Genomic DNA, 9,217 nt, shown 5'->3' on the forward strand with positions numbered 1-9,217 from the left:
TCCAGAAGCTTCTCTGAGCCAGAGATTTGGAATTCAGGAGGGAGGTGGATGCTGGCTATTGGTTATCGGTGACAATTCAAAGGCACAGAAATAGATGCGACCAGCCAGAGGGAGCATGTGAAAAGAAAAAGAGGCCACCATAGAAGACCAGCATTAGGAGGGGCGGGAGAGGAGGAGCCGGTGACAGCATCTGGGAAGGACTGGCTGGGAAGGGCTGGCCAGAAAGGCAGAAGAAAGCAGAGCTCAAGGTAAGCAAGAGTTTTCAGAAAATAAAAATAGCCGCATTACACAGCACAGACAGGTAGAGTAAGCCGTAGGGGATTCATTAGTGCATTAGCGAGCACGATTCCAGTGGAAGGCAGGCTGAGGAAGGCCTGGGAATAAAAGGAGGTGGAAACCGCGGCCCCACTCTTTGCAACAGTGTGGAGGGTTGCTCACCTTCCTCGCTGAGTAATAGAGTCTCTGGACAACTGAACGTGAAGGAATTCAACATGAAGGCGGAGGGCGATGCCTTTCATTGAGACCTCTTCTCTGATTCTCTTCAGTCTACCCCGCTTTCATCTAGGACCCCGAGCGTGGCTCTCTGGGCTTATTCATGGCTGCTGACAGCGGTGTAAGGAAAAGGCTTGATGATATTTTTTGCTTTCTTGTTTTGTAAGAAATTATTCCTCTTCTGCTTTTAACATGCTGGGAGAATAAATAAAAAAACTTGCCTTCCTGGTTTTTGTCAATGGAAGTTCATATTTTCTCAGACTTTGAAGAATCAGTCTTGGCTCCTTGAGACAAAATGATCCCTCTCACATTGAGAATTTCTTATTGTCAAGTTTAGTGTCATCAGGAAGAGTCCATAGATGAATTATAAGGATTCACCACACTGTGCTTTCTGTAATACAAAGAGAGAAGCCTGAAAAAAGAAGTGAAATACCAAAACTGTTTCTTCTCTATTTCAAAAAATACAAAAATGATGTTTTCTCTATCACTGTGGAGGTTTGTTTTGGTTTGTTTTACTTTTTGTTTTTGGCCAAATCTCTAGTGTATTATATTCTTTAGTGTCATTAAAAAAAAAAAGACTTTACCCTTCCTACGGTATCAGAAACATGCATAGCAGCCCCCCCCCCCGTTCTGTGGGGGAGACATCCCAGGACCCTCGGTGGGTACCTTAAATCCTGGACAGTGCTGAGCCTTAGGCACACTCCTTCCCCGTCCACACACCCTTTCTCTGAAGAGACACTCCGGCTTCCCTTTGGCATATCCAACTTGCCAGCATCACTATTCTTATTTATTGATGAGAGAGAGAGAGAGAGAGAGAGAGAGAGAGAGAGAGATTTGTTGTTCTGTGTATTTATATATTCACTGGTTGATTCTTTTTTAAAAAATTGATTTTTAGAGAAAGAGAGATGGAGAGAAACATTGACTTTGTTGCTACACTTATTCATACCCTGATTCTCTGTATGTGCTCTGAGTAGGGCCACCTGCACCTTGGCATGCCCGGATGATGCTCTAACCAGCTGAGCTATCTGGCCAGGACCCACTGATAGATTCTTGTGTGTGCCCTGACCAATGATCAAATCCATAACCTTGGCGTAGCAGGACGATGCCCTAACCAACCGAGCTACCAGGCAGGGCCAGCATCACCACTCTTGTGCTCTGGGGCCATTATGAAGTAAAATGAGGGTTCCTTGAACACAAGTCCTGCAAAACCATGACTGTCAGTCTGATAACTGAGACAGCTACTAGTTTCTAACTGGTAGGTTTGTGTACAGGGTGGAGAGGTCGGACTAAGGGATGATTCACATCTGGGTGGGATGGCTCAAGATTTCATCATGTCATTCAGAACAGCATGCAGTTTAAACATGAATTATTTCTGGAATTTTCCGTGTAACATTTTGGACTACGGTTAACTACGAGTAACCATGGGTAAGTGAAAGCATGGAAAGGAAGTCCGTGGATAAGGAGAGAGCTACTGTACATAACACGTCCCCATTTTATCCATGCCAAAATGTGTCTGCGATTGAATTTGCTTATAGTTCTGGTCGATTCATGTGGCACCAGCAGCATTGGGCTTATTCTGTGGCCTCAGCCGGCCCTACACCTGAGTGTGTGTCGTTATGACAAAAGGAGCCTGAGGAGAGAGTGGGGACCCGTGCAAAGTCAGTGCTTCTGCTCATGACACAATGGCTGGTTGGTACAGCCGGGATGCAAGAGGGAGGCTCTGGGACAAAGCCCTTCTGTCATCAATGGAAGCAGACTCTGGCTGACCTACATAGAAAGGGCATTTATATACAGCCTGGTAGGTGGCCCACTGGCCTCCTCAGGAGGGCTGGAGGACCAGCAACGAGGTGATGAAGCCAGGACCAAGGCTCAAAGCGATGCTTCAGACTGGTCTAGTGACAACCCTGCCAATGGCCCCCAACAGTGCTGCGCTCTGCCCTAAGAGCTGCTGCCACCTGCATGGCTGCTGAACTTGGCTCTGTCCCAGCTCCTTCCTGTCTCTAGCTGCAGGGGAGCCTCAGTTATGCCCCTCCCCCACAGCTGCAAGGAAGAGTGAAAAGATGGCGCTTCCGGTCTTTAATGGGGAAGTGGCTTTGCCTCCTAAGGTTGGGGATTCCCCAGGCACAGGAAAGAGGTCACATCCTGGGCCACTAAAATGAGTGACAAATGTCATTCTTGCTCTTGAGAACTAGGAGTGTATCTCCACCTTCTTTATGGGCCCAGACCCAGCACAATGCTCTGCACATGGAAGGTACCGGCAAAACTTGCAATTATGAATGTCCTGCCTGTTTACATTCAGCAGTGAGTTACAGCTCACAGGCTGCTAACAGCCTAGAGAGCTGAGCAACTTGACGACACAGACAGTCCTTGCTTTTTAAAGCTGTGGCTCTTTTGCTGAACCTGTTGTAATGTGGCCATATGATACTCGCATTCTTTTACTGGGATCTCTGTCAAAGCCATTAACAGAACTCACCATCCACTCAGTGAAAATCTCCTTCCGTCCCCCATGAGTACATCGCAGTTTGCATCGTGTAAAAAATAAGGAAATAAAAGTGTTTCAATCCACTGGTCTCTATTAAGTTGGAGAGAGAAAAGATACCCTTGGCATTTTAAGATGAACATCTCAAAAACTGTACTCAGGGTGGCAAGTGGTATAATCTACGGTGTTATTTGACAAGATTGTTCTTGCTAGTCACTGCCCACCAAAAGGGAGAATGTGGAGCTGATTGACTGGAAGCCATCCATTTTCTGTGAAATCAGGAAGCACTGGAGGCTTGAACGGTAAGGTTATCAAATCTCTACATCCAAACAGCTACCTTAAAATGACTTCCACATAGGCAACGTTTTTTTCCCTGACAGTAATGTTTGCTATTTTAACGTAGAATATGGTGCCTTGCAGACACTGGAAACTCAATGACTTTTTTTTTTTCCTTGGTGGTGATAACAACTAGAGATAACATAAATTGCCTCTTATTTTGGTAACAAAAACTTGCTACATTGTTGGGCCTTGAGGGGGTATTTTAATATAGTATCTTAAAAGTATAGGTGAAGTTTTAGACCTACTATGTAGACATGACTGATTTTGACTCCTTTAAATAAGATGATTGCTATTGTTAGATGAGCATTTGTTGCCAAGATAGAATTGGATAGTTCCTGTATACCACTCATCCAACTTCCTATAAAGTTAGTATAGCAAATAACCGTGATACACTTATTAAAAAAAATGACGTTGATACAAGCTGTCAACTAAACTACAACTTCATTTGGTTCCCCCTCTGCCCATTTCTTGACAATTTCTTCAATAATTATTTGAGCTGAAGGGTCCATCTTGCTATAGTAGAACAACATTCATTCAGAAGGATTGGGATTAGATATAGAAATGGCTCAGAAAGACTATGACATCTACCATTTTATGTGCCAAACATAAATATGTTTTAAATTTTGGCCCCAAATATTTTGCATACATGATCTGATTTCATCCTCCTCAGATACCAAGGGGGCAGAATGGTTATTGTCACATCCATTTTACAACTAAGACAGCAAGACTTAGGATTCCAAGCAATGGAGTGTGTGTGTGTGTGTGTGTGTGTGTGTGTGTGTGTGTGTTTTGATTGATTTTAGAGAGACAGAGAGAAGGGAAAGATTGAGAGAGAGAGAAAAAAAGAGAGAGAAGGCAGTCATTTGTTGCTCCATTTAATTGTACATTCACTGCTCATGTCCCATATGTGCCCTGCCCAGGAATCGAACCTACAACCTTGGTGTTGCAGGAGGATGCCCTAACCTGCCAAGACCCAAGCAATGTTGGCAAGACAGGTCAGCTAGGAAGTGGATGAGCCAAGACGTGGACTGAGGCCCCTCTGATTTCAAAGCCCAAGACGGTGATCATCAGCACTGCAGCACAGACCCAAGGCATGGTCACAGGTGTGATACAAACGCCACCTCCCCATCAGCAGTGTCGCCCAGGACTCACCTTCCAAAGGACTGTGGCGAGTGGCCCTAATGTGGGAGGTTGCCCCTTAAGGCCGACATGTGACTCAAAGTGAGATGTGTGATGTGCGGAATCGTCCCAATCCTTGGCACCCTGACCTTTTGCGCTGAAAGGGGAAGCTCTCCTTGGCCCCTCGCTCCGCGCTCCGCAGGGCGAGTGTGGGGCCCTTTGCCGGGCTGCCTGCCAGCGCCACCGCCGAGAGGAGCAGGGCGCAGACATCCCACGTGCCTTTTGCTTTTCTTTCCTGAGTGTTTCAAGGCTTAATTAACGTGTGTAAAATGATCTGAAATGCAGGAATAAAAAGCGCTGGGAACTGCGGAGTGTCGAGGATTACCTGAGGCGAGACAGCTGAAAAAAGGGAGGCCCAGGGAGACGAGGGGGGTCCGGGGACACACAGCGGCCTTCAGCTTCGCGGCCAGCTGGTTGGCCCGGCGCCAGCGCGGCCTGTTTCTGGCAGCTTCTGCCCCAAGCTTCTCTCCCTCAAGGCCTACATTGCAGTTCTGCCCAGCAGCCGGACCCCAGGGTAAGTAATTCCTCAAGGGCTGAGCCAGAGCGGAGAGCACGGGGCTGAGGACACACACGCAGCGAGTTCTGTAACCCGCCCTACAGGAGGGGGACGAGCTGCCACTCATCTTCCAGGACTGCCCACGCAGGACAGTCCCCACATGACGGGGTTTCGTCGTCGATGAAGCAGTGAATGGGGTAAATATCAAAGATAGGAATGAAGCGAAGTGAACTTTGGTCATTCCTTTTTGACAAGTGTGCCTTCATAGTAGGGACTTAGTACTGTCACCTGTGGGAGGCAAGAAGTCCCGGTACAGATTGGTGGGTAAAAATAATGAAGCCTGAGTCACGCGCTGTTTCACCACCGGGACTGTTGGTTTCATGGAGAACGTGAAAGCTTGTGACTCCATAGGGTGAAGGCGGGTGGCATTTTATTGCAACTTAAAGCATACAAAGAAGCAAGTGGAAAATCTTTCTTCCACTATAACATGATGCCACCGGTATCTGGAAAGTTAGCATTACAGGGCCCTCTCCCATAGAGTGAGGGTTCCCGTGCGTCTGTATATAAACGGTGGCTGTGTATACAACCTATTCTAAACTGTTTACGATAACGGAGGGAAAAGGGTTTATTTGGGTAATCCAAAGTTTATATTAGGCTTTCATCATGTTTTTATGTCTTGCTTGGCCTAATAGTTGGGTTGTTATCCATCTCCCAAGCCCACAAACGGAGGATGTGGCTGGTGGAAGCCCCCCTACGGCTTGGCAACCGGGGTGGAAAGAGGCCGCCTTCCCTTGGCTTCAGTGAGAGAATTCCAGAGGACTCTAAGACGCCAGGCTCCCGGCCAAGGGCCCACTCCGAGCCAATGGCGCGGTCAGCGAGGGAGGGTCGCACTACACGGTGCCTGTTCCTATTCTACACCAGGACCATCATGTGAAATAGAAAACCCCCAAAGAAGAGCCAGGCAGCCCTGCCCGCTTGTGTCTACTCCAACTGAGTAGTCAGAGGGGCCAGAAGATGCTCTTGCCCGTAGCCCGCAGCGGGGGCCCTTCTTCACGGCCAGGGCCCGCCATGGTCATCCAGTTTGTTCTTTTCTGGACATTGTGCTCTGACTGATTCCTCTTGGAGTTGTGTCTGTGGCACACCTTTGCTGTGTGTAACATCATGCGACACCCATAGGTCCCTGAGGGATTATCTGAACCCACCAGTGACGGCTTCCTCCAGGTCGCACCCATCCTTGCCAGAACTGTACAATCATAACCTGAGTGAGGCTGAACGGTTGAGCAAAGGGAGACCTCATCCTGCCTGAATGCCTCGAGCTGGGCCTTCCGTTCTCTCCCGACTTCAGACTCACACTGAAACGGGTGCCTCCCAGGTCTTCCCCCTGGGGCCGTCTGGGCCGGATCCACAGCGTAGGCCCTGGGTCTTCATCTTGCTGACTGCTGATGTGGGACCTTGCCAGGCTCCGAAATCACATGAGCTGATTCCTTATGATAAATCTTTCTCTATATATTTAGATCCTGTTGGTTCTATTTTCTCTGGAGAACCCTGACTGATACCAATAGCTTCTTATTGACTCATTTCATTCACTCATTTGTTAAAAAAAAAAAAAATTGGTGAGCACCTACTAGGGGGGCCAGAAGCTGTTTTATGTTCTTGGAAATGATCGCGAAACAAAACAAGGCTTCCTCACCTTGTGGGACTTCTGTTGCTGGGGGCAGGGGGTGGAGGAGGGAGACCGTGAATACTCAGTAAGGGGTAGGAGGTGGTTCGTGCAGAGGAACAGGAGAACGTGCAGCAGGATTGGGAGGATCAAGAGAAACTGAGAAGGGGACATTTGAGCACAGGCTTAGGGGAGATGAAGGAGTTTGCCGTGTGGAAGGCAAGATGGAGCTCGAACCCAGCGGACACTGGCCTCTGCCTCCACCTCCAGTGGCCCCCGGGCACTCCGCATCGGAGCCCTCTGTGTTAGCCACACCACTGTCCACCTGGCTCCTGACCTTTCCCCAGGCCTGGGACGGCCCTCCGTGGGGACCTTCTCCCCACTCTTGTTTACGTCTTACCCCTACTTGTCCTGGAGGACTCATTCTCAAAGCTTCTACCAAGGCTGCTTGGAGTGGTGATTTCCTGAGCCTCTTTTGGTGTCCAACAGACTTGGGTTTGAACTATAATTCTGCCCCTAAATATCTCTGCCACATGGGGCAAGTTTGTTCTTCTGTCCAATGGGAATAAAAATAGACCCCTGCTTGTAAGGAACTAGAAATGAGAAAACGCAGGTACAATAGCTCAGTGGCTCTTAGCTGCTATTATTATTGTTCTTGCTTTCCCCTCCTCCTCCGGGCGCCCTTGCTCCCCTCTCCCTCTCCTGTCCGTGCCCCACAGCGCCGGGGCCAGCCCCTCCCCCACCGCAAGTCATCCTCACTGGCGTGGAAAGTGGGATCCAGTCTCCCTTCGCAGGCATGGGCCCTGGGCCCTGGCTCCACACCCTGGCCGGCTGCCTGCTTTCCTCACTCACACCCCTCACTCCTCTCTCCCATCATCCCTGTCCCAGACCACATTCTGGCTTCGGAGGCAGACTTTTCCTGGCTTCCCAGAGCAGCCTGATCCCTGGCTGGGATGTGTCTTGATGTCTTGACTGTTAACTCCCTGTAAGAAAGCCCCAGACCGGCTGGCTCAAGCCTAGCCCCTGCTTGGGGAGGAAGGCAACAGGGTTTCTGCAGTAGGAAAACAAAACCACTTCAAATGTTTACCATTTTTAATTCTTTTTTTTTATAGTTTTATATTTACAGAAAAAATAAAAAAGATAATAGAGAGTTCTGTCATACTTCACACCCAGTTTCCCCTCGTGCTGCCATTTTAGCCGTTACTGTGGTACATTCGTTACAGTCAGCAAACCCAGAGCGATACATTATTACTGGATAAGTGCATCCACTTTTCCGATTTCCTTCGTTTTTAGCCTGATACCCTTTTTCTGCGCTAGGATCCCACCCAGCTCACCACAGTACATTTAACTGTCATGTCTCCTAAAGCTCCTCTTGGCTGGAGCAGTTTCTCAGCATTTCTCTGGTTTGGATGACTTGGATAGTTTTGAGAAGTATGGATCAAGTTTTTTGTTCTGATTTGTGTTTCGGGGGGGGGGGGGGAGAGACAAAGGGACAGGCAGGAAAGGAGAGAGATGAGAAGCATCAACTCACAGTTGCAGCACCTTGGTTGTTCATTGATTGCTTTCTAAGATGTCCCTTGAAGGGTGAGGGCGGTGTTCCAGCCATGCCAGTGACCCCTTGCTCAAGCTAGTGACCTTGGGCTCAAGCCAGCGACCACTAGGTCATGTCTATGATCCCACGCTCAGGAGCTCAAGTCGGTGAGCCCGCACTCAAGCTGGTGACCTCGGGGTTTTGAACCTGGGTCCTCCGCATCCCAAGCCATTGCTCTTTCCACTGCGCCACCTCCTGGTCAGGCTGGATCAGGTATTTTACAAGATGCTCTCCCACCCAGATTTGCTGATGTGCACAGAAGGGACTTAACGCAGGGGACTGCTCTTGTAGGTGATGGAGGATCTGAGATGCAAATAGGGGAAGGTGAAGTTACCCAGACTAATTTCAGCAGAAAGCCTTTACCATCCCTAAGCTGAGTGTTAACAGGAAGTGGCAGTGTTACCGAAGCCAGGGCGAGGGTCACACTTGGCAGAAGCCTTAGCCAGATGCAGCCACTGCTGGAGACGCCATCAGAGGCGAGAGGGAGGGGGAGAATTTCTTTGGCTTTTCCTTTCCTCCTCCTTTCACTCTCCCTCCAGTCAGCCTGCAAGAGGCTGCTCCCAGCAATACAGAGCAGAGGGCAGGGCTGGGAATGGCTCTAGAGACAAACGGGCCCAGGACTGGGACAGCTGGCCTCTGATCACGGCTTCATTGCATCCCTTACCCTGCCGCTCGGCAATTCAGTTGTTTGCCTGCCCACGGGCTCTGAGTAGTGACTAATGCTTTGAGGGCAGTGTTTATTTTATTTCATCTTTTTAAAGATTTTATTTATTGACTTTAGAGAGACAGGGATTGGGAGCGAGCTCACAGTTGCTTCACTGTAGTTGTTCATTGATTGCTTCTTATGCCTTGACCCAGCAAGCCTGGGGTTTCGAACAGGTGACCTCGACGTTCCAGGCTGACGCTGTATCCACTGTGCCACCACAGGTCAGGCAGCATGTATGTATTTATTTATTTATTTTTATATCTATAGCCTTAGAA

This window comes from Saccopteryx bilineata, chromosome 4 (genome assembly GCF_036850765.1).
Source record: "Saccopteryx bilineata isolate mSacBil1 chromosome 4, mSacBil1_pri_phased_curated, whole genome shotgun sequence".
Lineage (NCBI taxonomy): Eukaryota > Metazoa > Chordata > Mammalia > Chiroptera > Emballonuridae > Saccopteryx > Saccopteryx bilineata.